Below are 14,242 nucleotides of genomic sequence, written 5' to 3'. Positions count from 1 at the left end.
TTGGTCTTAGGACAAATTGGCTGTTGTATTTAAATTCTACTTTGACTTTTTGCTGCTCCCCTGGACTCAGTAATATGAACTGTGAAGATCTTGGACCTACAGTACCTTGAATGTTTCTTATACAGTTTGTCTTGTAAAATGAGTACCCTTGTCACACTGTTTGGACAAAAGGATACCTAACTAAAGAATGAATTCTTTCAAGAGTCCTTTAATGATTTTGACAGTATCTGCTTTTATAGGAATTGGCTTCTGAGCTTCTAAATACATACATACAAAGAGCTATGTGTGAATAAATACAGTATATTCATAACGGTTCCCACAGTGGGAGTGAATTATGCTTTTTGTTCTTGTGGGCATTCTCACACTATGGGCCTGGCAAATAGTGATGTGGATGGAATTTTTATTGGACCCCTAAAAGGAAAAGAGTGAAGGGTACAAGGTACAAAGTACAAAGTTCTCCTACCCTTAGGCCACATAAATCATGATCTTCTCAGTCAGCACTAAGTATCCAAGGAGAGGTCTTTTCTTTCTTTGCTTCTTTTTTGGGCAATTGGGATTAAGTGACTTGCCCAAAGTCACATGTCTAGTGAGTGTGTCAAGTGTCAGAGGCTGGATTTGAAATCGGGTCCTCCTGACTCCAGGGCTGGTGCTCTATTCACTGAGCCACCTAGCCACCCCAAGAGGTCTTTGCATTTTGGCTCGAGGTTGGCTCCCAAATTCCATGGTTCCTCTTCCATGGGTCCAGCTCTTGCCTGAATCTACCCAACTGTCACCTGGATTCACAGGCAGGCAACCCTCAGTTTCTTATCCAGGTCCTTGTCCAATTTCTTGTCCAGTTTCCCATTCCATATTGAAGCTCACAGTGTTCAATCCACCTCAAGTCCTTAACAGTTTCTGTTTCTGGGAAGACAAAGCTTAGCAGAGCCAAAACAACATTCACACACACTGCCAGCACCATCATCAATTCACTATCTGCCTGTGAAATCAACACAGACTCACAAACAAGGTTTGAGAAGTCAACACAAATCATCAGCATAGTCCCAGGACCTTTGAAACCCTCCTCCTCCAGGACTTCTGTAAACAGACAAACTAGTCTCCAGTCAAGAAGAAAGAAGACTTTTTGACTGAGAGATTAAGACAATGTGACCTAGGGGTGGGAAAATTTTGGCCTTTGTACTTTGTGCCCCTTAAGGAGGATTGCTCCTTAAGGATGATTGAGTTAAGAACATACTGAATGATATCTTTTGTTTAAAACTATGTGGCCACTTTAGTGACAAGTTGTTATATTATATCATTGTGAATGTTGTACTTAGGTTTCTGTGAATGTTTTGCTTTAGTTTACTGCTGAATAAATAGAGAGTTCACTATACTATGTGATCAGAACCTTAAAGCTATTCACAGCAGCAGTTCTCTGGAGAGCTACTGGTGTTTGACTTTACACAGACTAACCTTTGTATATAGCAGCAAGGCTCCCTTCACTAAGATCCAGGGTAAAGGTCAGAAGTCTTTTTGTAACATCTGATTTTTGCACATTCGTCTCAATGCTTTTGCCAGGTTCAGAGTCATATATATGATAAATGGTAAGTCAGGTTAGATTTGTAGATTCCTACTCAGTGTAAGTTCAGCCCTCCCTCACTCAAATCCAAGTCAACTGCAAGTCATGTCATCATTTCCCTGAAGTCGTGGTCCTCTTCAAGAATGCAGGACAAACACAACAACATAAGTGCCAATGCTTTCAAATTATTTTTCAGTTTACATCAAGACTAGCAGATTTTAGGATGTGTTTACAGATGTAGCCTGGCTTCAGATTTCCATTGGGCAAAGCCCCATCTTTATTGTTTAAATGAAGTATAGACAACTTGTAATACATTTTGATGACATTTTATACATTTCCAGTTCTTGTGAGTGGGATTATTTTCAAGGTTAAATGCTTGAGATTCTGAAAGTAACGCTGCCCACAAAAAAGAAGGAATAGTTAAAAGAGTAAAGAAGACTTAAAATATCAAATAAACTGGCAAAGTATTATTTTACATAACCAGAAAAAACCATCTGAAAGAACAAAAGGGTCAAAAATCTTAAGGGAAATAAAGAAAAAAAAAGTTTTGTTCCCCAGACAGATCTGCTGACCGTGTAATAACTTTTATTATGCATCATTCATAGGACTCAGGTCCAAGAGGATCCAACCCCTTCCTATTACATAGGCATCCTGTTAGGTATTGTTTCCAGGTATTATCAACACAGCTTTGTAACCCTTCCCAAAATTATGCTTGAAATCAATAAATATAGCACTCATATAACAATTTTAAACAATTAAGGGATCAAATTTTAAACAGAACCTCAATTGGTATCACTAAGTCTTGGTGGGATGAGCTCCACAACAGGAGTATAGCTATGGAAGGGTTTTCCTTATTCAGAAGTAACAGGAAGCTTTAGAATGGTGGGAGTGATGTGGGGGAGGTCTAACATTATATATTAAAAGAAGATACACACATGAAGAAATACAAGAACCATAAGCATGGCAGAGAACTTTTAGGTAAACCTCAAAGTAGAAAGGAAGAAATGAGATATTATCATTGGTAGGTGTCACATATCATTTCAAATAAAGATTCTTAACTGTTATTGTGTCCCATGTTCCCCTTGGGCAGTCTGGTAAAACCTATGGTCCCTTTCTCATATTTTTAAATGCATAAAATAAAATACATAGACTTATAAAAGAAACCAATTATATTGAAATAGAGCTGTCAAAATATTAAAAAATGCAAGTTCACAGACCCCCTGAAATCCATCCATTGACCTTTTTAGGGTCTGTGGAAGCCAAGTTAAGAACCCCTAATCTAGACAGAGAAGAGGACTTGATGAGGATTCAGGGAAAGAGATCAAAACCTGACACAAAGGCAAGGCAAGATAGGATGATAAAGGACTTGAACTATCTGTTCCTCTGCTCTCTGAACCAAAAAACAGAGTAGTCAATAATTTCTTGACAATTTAATCTTTCATATGATGGAATCCAAAAATTGTGTTCTGGACCTGTTTGTCACTGATGGAGAATTAATGGTTACTAGATTGAAAATGATAAGAACCCTGGTGGAAATTGACAACTCTATTGTGGAATTTATAACAAAGATGGAAAAGAAGGCAGGAAACAGGCTGATATATACTTAAGATTTTTGTAGAATAGTTTTCAAAAGTTCAAAGAAAATATGGTCAAAAGCCCATGAATTAAAATCTAGGGGAGAGTTTTCCCAGGAAGGGTGGAAAGCTTTCAACAATGAAAATCTTATAATCACAAAAAGCAAGGACAAGACTAGAGAGTGATAGGTGTGATATAGCTAATAAGGAAGTAGTTTGATTATTTTTTGGTTATTTAAGTTTTTTTCTTTTCAGTTGTTATGAAATTGACAAACAGCACAAAGCATGAACATTTCCACATACAAAGAATAGAAAAAGACGATTGTATATGAAAATATGAATTTTTATTATGTAAACCTTTTAAAAAAGTATGTATTAAATTTAACATGGTAGTTTCAATATAGCTTGTCTATAGTCCCTTCTGAGCTACCTTTTGCTGTCTTTTGAGTATTTAAAAAAAAAGTCTTATTGTCATTCTTGTGTTAACTAATACCAAATAGCTTTTATGATACTGCCAGATTCCCATGCTTCCCACTTTTTTTTCTTTATTTCCCTTAAGATTTTTGACCCTTTTGTTCCTTCAGATGGTTTTTTTCTGGTTATGTAAAATGATACTTTGCTAGGTTAGAAACTAGTATAACTTTGAAGAGTAAAGTGCATATTTTATTTGGGATTCAGTGTGGGAAATTATTTGCTAGCTTTACTTTGAGCAACTAAATACAGTTATTTATGATGCACAGAATACAGTATGAGGTCAGGGAGATAGCAAGTAGATTCTCAAGAACTACTTATGTGGACTACTAAACCTTCAATGTTACGAGAACTGCTCCCTTTCTCTTTTACCAATTCATGTCTCCCTCATGTTTCATGTGACTAGTGGTACCTGGGTGAGCAAGAACTTTTTTGATCTTTCAGAAATTGCTGACGTTTCAAGATGTGGCCGTGGACTTCACCTGGGAGGAATGGGGACTGTTGGAGCCTGCTCAGAAGGACCTGTTCAGGGATGTGATGCTGGAGAACTATGAGAACTTTGTCTCCCTAGGTAAAGTAGGCTTCTTTTTCCTGAATCATCCGGCCATTGGGATATTTTTGCATTTTCTCTTTCTAAAGGAAAGACTGAAATGCTTTGCTGAGTTTTGGCTTGGTGTGCAGGGATGTTCTCGTGAATGTGTGCATTGTGAAAAGATTAAAAAATTCTAAGCTATAACTTTACTCTGTTGTTTCTGAGGCTATAATTTATTCAGTGTCTCTTTGTCTAGGTCAAAGACTCTCTGCTGAAGTCTCGTTATAGCTACACAAGGAAAGACACGAAAAGCTTCCACCTTTTTCATGCGGAGAGTCTCAAGAATGATATATTTCCTTTGAGTCTAAATAAAACCGTTTCATCCATTCCCTTTCCTTAATTGGAGTACTGTGAAGAGCATCCTTCAGAGGTCTTTCCTAGAGTGCCCTCTGTTCTCAAAGAAAAAGAAGTCAAAGTTGAATTCTGAGACGTTTTTCTGTTCTCAGCATTTTTCCAACTATTTCTTCGTGTTTAGGGCTTCTAGATTCCAAATCGGATGGGATCTTCCAGTTGGAGAGAAGAAAAACACCAGGGCTGCCTGATGGAGAAGTCCCAAGAAATCCTTCCCTGGGTGAGTGGGGAAGAAAACAAAACAAAACCCCCAAAACCCAAGCAGGTGGGTATGATTGCAAGCAATACTTCAGCTGATCCTTAAGGATGCGTTATCTTTTTTTTTTTTTAAATCTGTTTCATTCAGCAAAAACTGCCCTCTCCTGACTTTCCAATTGAGAATGAATGAATAATTACACACACACACACACACACACACACACATACACACATCTATATGTCATTTTAGTCTCAGAGTCTTTGACCTCTATCTCAAGAGGTGGTGAGTATTTTTCATCATGGTCTTCTGGTCTTTTTCATCATAGTCTTCTGGAATTGTAGTTAGTCATTATGCTGATCAGAGTTCCTAAGTCTTGAAAAGTTGTCTTTACAATTGTTGTCATTGTATAAATTATTCTCCTGGTACTGTTCACTTCACTGTGCATCACTTCAAACAAATCTTCCCAGGTTTCTTTGGAACCATCCTTTTTATAATTTCTTATGACATATTAGTATTCAGTCAGTTCCATAGTTCATAACTTGTTCAATCATTCCCCGATTTATGAGCGCACTATGAAATTCCCATTCTTTGCCCCCTCAAAAAGAACTATTCTTAGAGTTTATTTTACTTAGGACTAATCCTTTTCTTAATTTACCTTCCCTCTAATTCCCTCTTCTTCCCTTTCCCTTCTCTTTCCCTGTTGAGTAAAATGGATTTCTTTATCTAACTCTGTGTGTATGTTCTTCTCTCTTTTAACCAGCTCAGATGAGAATGAAGTTCAAGTGTCAGCCACTCCTTCTTGCCCTTTCCTCTTTGTTGGTATAGATCATTACTTGTATACCCTGATTAAGGGATCATTTTCCCTAACCTTTTCTATCTCTCACCCCTCACTGAGTGTATTCCTCTTTTCCTCCTTTCCCAATCATCAAGACATAGCAGAACTACTCCCAAGCCTTCTATCTAATTAGACTTCTTGTATGACCCTGATGATGTTGGTGTTCAAAGGAGACATATGTATCATCTTGTATTTCCACCACAGAGTCGAATTTCACATCTGCCATAGTAATCAGGCCAGGGTTGGATAAACAGACAATTTTTAGGGTACCTTTTCTAGCCCCCTCCTCACACAAGGAGGTGAGCAGTACAATCCTTAAAAGACTGTACATACACCCAGGGCACTGCTGAATTCCACTGCTGCTTCCAGTGAGAAACGACCATATGGCCTGGGCTGCTTGTGTGCAGGGTAGTGACTATAGCTCCCAGTGTATCCGCACCTGCTGCTTCATCACTTACCTGTTGCCATAGGACTTTGAGATAGGTATCACCTCCCTATAATAGAATGTAAGCAATTTATCCTTGTTTAGTCCTTTATCATTATTCATTCAAGTTCACCTTTTTATGTTTCTCTGCAGTCCTGTGTTTGAACGTCAAAATTTCTAAGATGCTCTAATCTTTTTATTAGAAATTCTCCATTTTATTAAAATTCCATTTTTCTCCCCATAAGATTATATTTAGTTTTTCTGGGTAGTTACTCTTGGTTGCACACCTAATTTTGCTTTGCCTTCTGGAATATTGTATTCATTCAACCACTTAATAAGCATTTATTCAATGCCCACTATGTGCCAGGCACTGTTCTGAGAGCAAGGGGTATAAAGAGAGGCAAAAGACATTCCCTGCCCTAGAGGAGATTGCAATATGATGAGGGAGACAACATGGAACAATTATATATAAGCAAGCTATTTGCAGGACAAATAGGAAATAATCAGTGGAAGGAAGGCACTAGAATTACGAAGTATTGGGAAAGGCTTCCTACAGAAGATAGGATTTTAGTTGGGACTTGAAGGAAACCAGGAAAAATCAAGAGGTGAAGATGAAGAGGGAGAGCATTCCATGCTCTCCTCTCTTTCATTGTATTAGCTACTAAATCATGGATGATCCTGACTATAGCTCTTCAGTACTTAAATTCTTTTTTTTCTTTTCTGGCTTCTTACAATGTTTTTTCTTTGACCTCTAAACTCAGAATTTTGGCTAGAATATTCTTGGGAGGTGTTGGAGAAGTAGGAGCATTGTCAGGAGAGTGATCAGGATTTTCAAAATATTAGAGACCAGAAAGATCATCCTTAGATTAGTTGAATGACCTGGGTTGTTTACACAAGAACAAGAAAACTACAAAGGACATGGTAACTGTGTCCAAATATATGAAGGATCATAGTATTGAAGAGAGGCTAAATTAATTCTGCTTTCTCCAAAGGGAAGAACTAGGAACAATGAGTAGAAGTTGTGGAAAGATGACCTTAGGCTTGGTGTAAAGGAAAGCTTCTTTATATTTCAAGCCATCTGTGAGAGGAATGGGTGGTAGTTCTCTCTCAGTGGAGACCTTTAAGCATAAACTAGATGATCATTCATTAACCATAGACAGCAGATCTTTTTCTACTGGCTTCCTTCCCCTCCCTCTTCAACCTAAGCAGGAGAAAAAAAATGTGTGATTACCAGTTAAAATGTAATCAAAATATATAATCTCAGTAGGTAATGAAGGCTTGTTGTAGAAGGAATCTTGGTCATGTACAGATGCACAATTTTTTGGCTTGATGCGAAGAAAAATTTCTCAAGAATTAGAGCTGTCTAAAATTGTAATAGGCTATCTCAGGAAGTAGTGGGTTCCCCAGGTCTCTAAGTCAAGCCTCTGTAACTACTTGTTAACTACATTTCAGAGGAAATCTGAAATGTATTATTATTCATATGAGAGTCAGACTAGAAATCTCAACTCCCTGAGATTCTGTGAAACTGTGATTTTCTTCCTTAACACTTGACTATTTTGATTCTCCTACCTCTTGATTTAACCACTGTCTTATTTGTTGTGTCCTTTATTTCCCAAACCATTTCTTTCCAACTTTAGGTATCCCTTCAAGGCTCTGCCTTCATTTTTCTCCTCTTATCTTTTCTTCAAAGAATTCTTTTAATCTTTTGGCTTTAACTATCCCATCTCTTCTCACTTCTCCATTGGCAATCTCTTCAACTCTCATTGGTTCAGTTATCAGATCTGTGAGGATGACTCTCATTTCACTGAATCTATCCCTAATATCTCTCTTCATCTCCAGTGTCGTGTCTCTACCTTCCTGCTTAGATGTATGTTTCCACCTGGATATCCCATTGATGTTTCAGATTCAGTACATCCAAAGCAGAGATCATGACTTCTTGGAAAGTTGCCCCTTCTCCAAAGTTCTCTGTTTATTTTGTGTTCATTATAATCCCTTCATTCAAATTAGTAATCTGAGAGTTGTCCTTGACTCTTCTCTCTCCTTTAAGCCCTATCAGTTCTGTATTCAGTCACTTGACAAGTCTAGTTGAGTGAATCCATCCATCTTTTTTACTCATGCAGCCACCACCCTAGTTTAGATCCTTGTCCCCTCTTGCTGGAATATAAATAAATCCTCCTTTATTTGTTTCCCTTCTTCCCTTCCTCCAAACAGGTGCAACAATAATCTTCCTAAATTTCCTAAGGCAAATTTGATCTTGCTTTCCTGCTCAAAAGCCTTTGGTCATTTCCTGTTCCTTCCTTGATAAAACACAAGATCCTCTTCTGGCATTTAGAGTCTTCCCTCAATCTGACTCTGACCTATTTTCCAGCCTTAGTTCACACTCTGTCATTTCACACACTCTTCATTCCAACCAAATGCCACAAACTCATCATTTGTTCTCCCAACTTCAGCATATTTGCTCTAAATGTACTCCCTACTCATTCCTACCCCTGGAAATCATCATCTTCCTTAAAGATTCAGCTGATATCTTCTGTGATTCTTTCCCAGATTCTTCCTGGTCATTAATGTTTTTACTCTTCTCAAATTATCTTGTACTTACTTATAATTTTTTAAAATGTTCTATCTCAGGCACATTATTGGAGCTTAATAAACTTGTTGATTGACTGGACCCTTTACTAAAGGCTTTTAATTTCTTTCTTGAACTCCTCATCTGTTTCTGGTATTGTTGGTACTAACTGTGGTTCCAGACTTTTTAGATATAAATAAGCAGTTTTATTCCTCACCTTCCTTTTTGAATTTAAAGTCATTTCGGTTCGATTTCCAAGTTTTCATGAGAATCATGCTTAGTATGCCTTCTTGAGCACTCCTGGCCAAGATCTGATCATTACTTTATTTTAATCTGGTCCAGAGATACAAACTATTTCTCAGATGTCATCTTCTTAATCCCACATTCAATTTCCCAAATTTGTTTGCCTTGGAACCCTTGCCTTTTATTGACTTTACAAATGAGAACACCACCTGTACATATAGGTCTTTGGTTCTTTGCTCTGAACTTCATAATTATAATCTCTAATAATGTTTCTAGTTTCCTGATGTAAATATCATTTGTCCCCACGTGGGTTAAGTCAGAACTGGGTAGTGGCAATTGGTTCTTTCTTAGGAGTTTCTCAAGGATAAGTAATTGTTGATCCTTCTTCCTTTTCTCCTCTTTTCTCACATTCTTCTACCCTACAACCTCATGGCATGATTCTGCTGGACCTCTCCATAACTTTTTCTTTTTTGTTTTTATAGTAAAACCTTCCCCGCATTTTTTTTTTCAAAAGGTCACTTCAGTGTCCCTCAACCTGAGTACCAGACACATGTTTCTTGAGCATCTTTACTTTCTTTTTTGACTAACCTTCATTTTGAGCGTACACATCAGTGACCAAGTCTAGTGAGGTGTATCACATAGTAGGTGACTAATAAACGTTTGTTGATTGATTGTGACAGAAAGATGATCATGACTCTCTGTAATCGTGTTATTTTCCACTCTTGCTGGACTGAGATGGTCAGCCCTCACTCCTCTTTCATAGTTGTTAATCTTGTGGCCAACTCCTAGCTACTTAGGCTGGTTTCTTCACCAGTGCTTGATAGGACTGCCTGAAGGAATCTGTAGTTATTTATATTAATCTTCCTGCCTTTCCTCAAGAAATGACTATTGGTCACATACCTGTATGTCATTTACCTTTGAATGGTGATTAACAGCTTCTTGGTCATGGCCACTATCAGTGTCTCTGAATACACAATTTATCTATATCTCCATTTAATTATTTCCAGAACCAAATAGAAAATTCTAATTGTAATCTGGCTAGAGCAGAGTTGAATTAAGACTGTTAATTTCTGTGATCTTAACACTATACATCTTTTATCATAACATATCTCTCCTCCTCTCATAGAGTCATGTCATAGAACAAATATTTTCAAAGAGAAAGAAAAAAGAAAAAATCCTAAAAACAAATTAATATACTGAAAAAGTTTGAAAAAATGTGTGATATACCACATTTATAGACCTCCCATTTCTGCAAAAGTATAGGGGTAGAGCTGTCTTCTCATATCTCTTCTTTGGAGACATTCTTGTTCTTTATAATTTTGCAATACTCACTCTTGATTTTTTTATTGTAGTTTTGTTTACATTGTTGTAGTCATGGTGAATATTGTTTTCTTTGCTCACTTCATTCTGCTTCAGTTCATGTTGAACTATGCGTAACTTTCTAAATTCATCACATTCAATCATTTCTGATGGCAATGAGATATAATATTCCATTACACTCATGTACCACAATTTGTTTAGCAATTCCCCAAGTGATGAACTTTTACTTTGTTTCCTGTTTTTTGCTGCCATAAAAAGTGCTTCTTTGCATCTCACATATTCTTTAGATTATCATCAGAATTGATGAATACTTTTATGCTTTCATCTAAGTTGATACTACTTTTGAACAGATCAAATATCACTCTTTAAGGCTGGAATGCAATCCAGACGGACAAAATCCTTTATTCAAGACTTTTTCAGGAATGTTTTTCAGCTAGCTCCAAAGTCAAGTAAGCTGTGCTACTAAACAGACCACATTTCTTCATTTTATGGAGAAATATTTCTTTAAATATTTTTTTCAAATGGATTGCTATGTATGTCTATATCCCTCATATGGTTTATTAATAAAGAAAACGAGTTTTGTTTTGCCTGATCAATTCCTGTTGGATTAATGGTAGGTTTTAAGGATCAACACTTCTGTAAATGTTCACAAACCTTATGACTGAAAATAGGTAACCTAATTTTGCCAGGGACTTCAGGTATAGAACTCTATATTTTCCAGAATTAACTGGTTTTTCTATTGGTACAATTTGGACACTTAGGAAATTATGGGCTGCTAGATGCTGTGTTATTATCTCCTTACATATCTTGGGCTTCAGTTCCTTTGAAATGAGTATTTGTTCTACTTGTCTCACAGTGATCATAATTATCATTGATGAAATAGACTTATTCTAGAATCTTGTGTAATGAGATTTCCTTTCAGCACAAAGGGAATTGTGTTGGTATTGAATACTGATACTTTTTTCCCCCTAGATTTTTTTCATGAATGTAATACATTTGGAAGAAAATGTAGTCTGGGGTTGATCTTTATTCCACAACAGAGAGTTTCTATTGGAAAAGATCTCCATAATTATGATACACTTGGAAAAAGCTTCAAGAAATTTTCAGACCTAATTAGACATAATAATAAAAAAACCTCTTTGAGGGAGAAACTTTGTAAACATAATAAATCCAAGAAGACTTTCATTTACCACTCAAAACAAATTCATTATCACAGAATATACACTCAAGAAAAATACCCTAAAAATGAGAAATTTAGCAAATCCTCCAGGAGTAATTCATGCCTTACAGTACATCAAAGAATTCATGCTAAGGAGAAACCATTTGAGTGTAATGAATGTGGAAAAGCATTCAGCAATAATCAAAACCTATCTCGACATCAAAGAGTTCATACTGGAGAAAAACCATTTGAATGTAGTAAATGTAGAAAAGCTTTCAGCAGTAACCAATGCCTAATTGAACATCAAACAATTCATACTGGAGAGAAACCCTATAAATGTAATGAATGTGAGAAAGCCTTTAGCTGTAAGGGAAACCTTTATGTGCATAAGAGAATTCACAGTGGCGAGAAACCCTACATATGTAATGAATGTGGGAAAGCCTTCAACCAGCAGGGACACCTTAAAATACATAAGGTAATTCATACTGGAAGGAAGCCCTTTGAATGTAATATATGTGGGAAAGCTTTCAGCAATAAACAATACCTGGGCCAACATCGAAAAATTCATACTGGAGAGACTCCCTATAAATGTAATGAATGTGGGAAAACCTTCTGCCACAATTCACACCTTAATAGACATAAGATAATTCATACTAGAGAAAAACCATTTGAATGTAATGAATGTGGGAAAGGCTTCAGACAGAGTTCATCCCTAATGCAGCATCAAAGAATTCATACTGGAGAGAAACCTTACAAATGTAATGAGTGTGGGAAAGCCTTCAGGCAGAAGGGACATCTTGAGACACATAGCATGATTCATACAGGTGAGAAACCCTTTGAATGTCAGGAATGTGGAAAAGCCTTCAGCAGTAATAATTATTTGTTTCAACATCAAAGAATCCATACTGGAGAGAAGCCCTATAAATGTAATGAATGTGGGAAAGCTTTCTGCACTAATTCACGCCTTAAAGCACACAAGGTAATTCATCCTGGAGAGAGACCCTTTGAATGTAATGAATGTGGGAAAGGCTTCAGGTTCAGCTCAGGTCTTACACAACACAAGAGAAGTCATACTGGAGAGAAACCTTATAAATGTAATGAATGTGGGAAAGGCTTTAAGCAGAGCTCATACCTTATGCAACATGAGAGAATTCATACTGGAGAGAAGCCCTATGAATGTAATGAATGTGGGAAAGCATTTAGCAGGAAGGGAAATCTTAATACACATAAGAGAATTCATACTGGGGTGAAACCATATTCATGTAATGAATGTGGAAAAGCCTTCAGGCATAAGGGAAACCTTAATACACATAAGAAAATTTATGCTGAAGAGAAAACCTTTGAGTGCAATGAAGGTGGAAGAAACTAATTTTAGATCAAATTTGACAACATATGAAAAAAATCAGAGCACATAGAAATCCTTTAGATATAAGGAATTTTGAGGAGCCATCTTGTGAAACTCAACTTTTAAGAAATATGAAATTCATACTAACAGAATCCCTATGACTAATAAATGTGGTAAAACCTTCAGCTGGAAAGGAAAACTTAAACTACACAAGAAAACATTCTTGAGAGAAAACTTTTGTTGTAATGAATGTGGGAAAGCTTTCAAATGGTGGGAAAACCTTGGGAAACACAATATCATTCAGTAAAGACACACTTTTAATGTAAGGAATACGTAAGAAGCTTCACAAGAAGGCAGAACTCATGCATTAAAACCTTTATAATGATTTTAATGATTTCATTTTGACAAATGTGGACAAACTTTCAAACCTTAAGGACCATAAAAGACTGTACTGGAGAGAAACCTTTCAAATGTAATGAATATGGGAAAGCCTTTATGTTGATGCAAATCTTTGGTAACAATGAAAACATCCTCAAATGCAGAGAATTAAAAAAATGTATCCAGTAATGTCTTAAGCAAGAAGAGAAAGAAATTAAGGACATCATGTGATAATTCATACTGTTCAGAATATCCATAAATGTAATGAAATGGTAAATAAATGTATTTCAGACTCATCAGAGACTTTGTCCTGGAGGTTGACTGAACAAGATAAACTAATAGAAAAGTTTCAGAAAATTTCCCAGAATTTCACGCTCAGAATTTGAAGGGGCTTCTGAAGCCATCTAATTCAACTTTATCTGAAAAAGAATCCCCTTCACTATATACAAAAAATTATCTAGTCATTTTAAAGTATCTCTAATGGTGTATGTGTGTGTGCATGCGTGTGTGTGTGCACGCGTGTGTGTGTGCATTGGAGGAGAGATACTTATTGGTCCCCCTCCCAAATAATTACTTGTACTTTTAGAGAATAGAAATAATTAGGAAGTTTTTTTTCTTACAATAAACTTAAACTTCCATTGCTCTTCATTATACCCTTTGAGATCCAACAGAGTAAATATAATCCTTTGCCATAAAAGCCCTTCAGGTTGAATATGCTGTTTCTTAGACTCATTCTCATATGAAATAAACTGTAGGCCTTTGTGGCCATCCCTCATTTCCCTTCTCTAGATACTGTTTGGCTCATCTTTGTCTTTTCCAAAATGTGCCTAGAAATGAATATAATATTTATTCTAGATGTGTTCCGACCTGGGCACAGTACAACAAGCATATTATCTGCCTTATGCAGCCAAAAGTTTGAATTTGCTTTTTTTTTCCTTTTTGATTACTCTTTTAAGCTGACAATCCCCTAAAATTTCCAGGTCTTTTTTTAGGTGAACTTTTGTCTAACCATATTTTCCCTAGCTAGTACAATTGATGTTTTGAATCCAAGTGTGAGACATTTATCACTATTAAATTTCAGTTGATTCTAGGCATCTAGCCTGTGAAGTCCTTTTTGAATCCTGTCTTTGTGATTCACTGTTTTAACTATTTCTCCCACATTTGTGTCATCTGCAGACCTAGTAACCATATAAATAATGCCTTTATCAAAGTCATTAATAAAAATGTTAA

At 36.4% G+C, this 14,242-nt stretch overlaps 1 pseudogene; it reads left to right on the top strand.

Annotated features, from left to right (window-relative positions):
* Positions 1-13,307, top strand: part of LOC138160750 (zinc finger protein 721-like) — a 56,387-nt pseudogene extending 43,080 nt beyond the window's left edge.
* Positions 13,308-14,242: the final 935 nt, after the last annotated feature.

The sequence above is a fragment of the Petaurus breviceps genome, unplaced genomic scaffold (assembly GCF_028583685.1).
Source record: "Petaurus breviceps papuanus isolate PSGF00001 unplaced genomic scaffold, PetGlider_PUasm1.0 182, whole genome shotgun sequence".
In the NCBI taxonomy this organism is placed as follows: Eukaryota; Metazoa; Chordata; class Mammalia; order Diprotodontia; family Petauridae; genus Petaurus; species Petaurus breviceps.
This window is presented reverse-complemented; position numbering and strand designations above follow the sequence as displayed.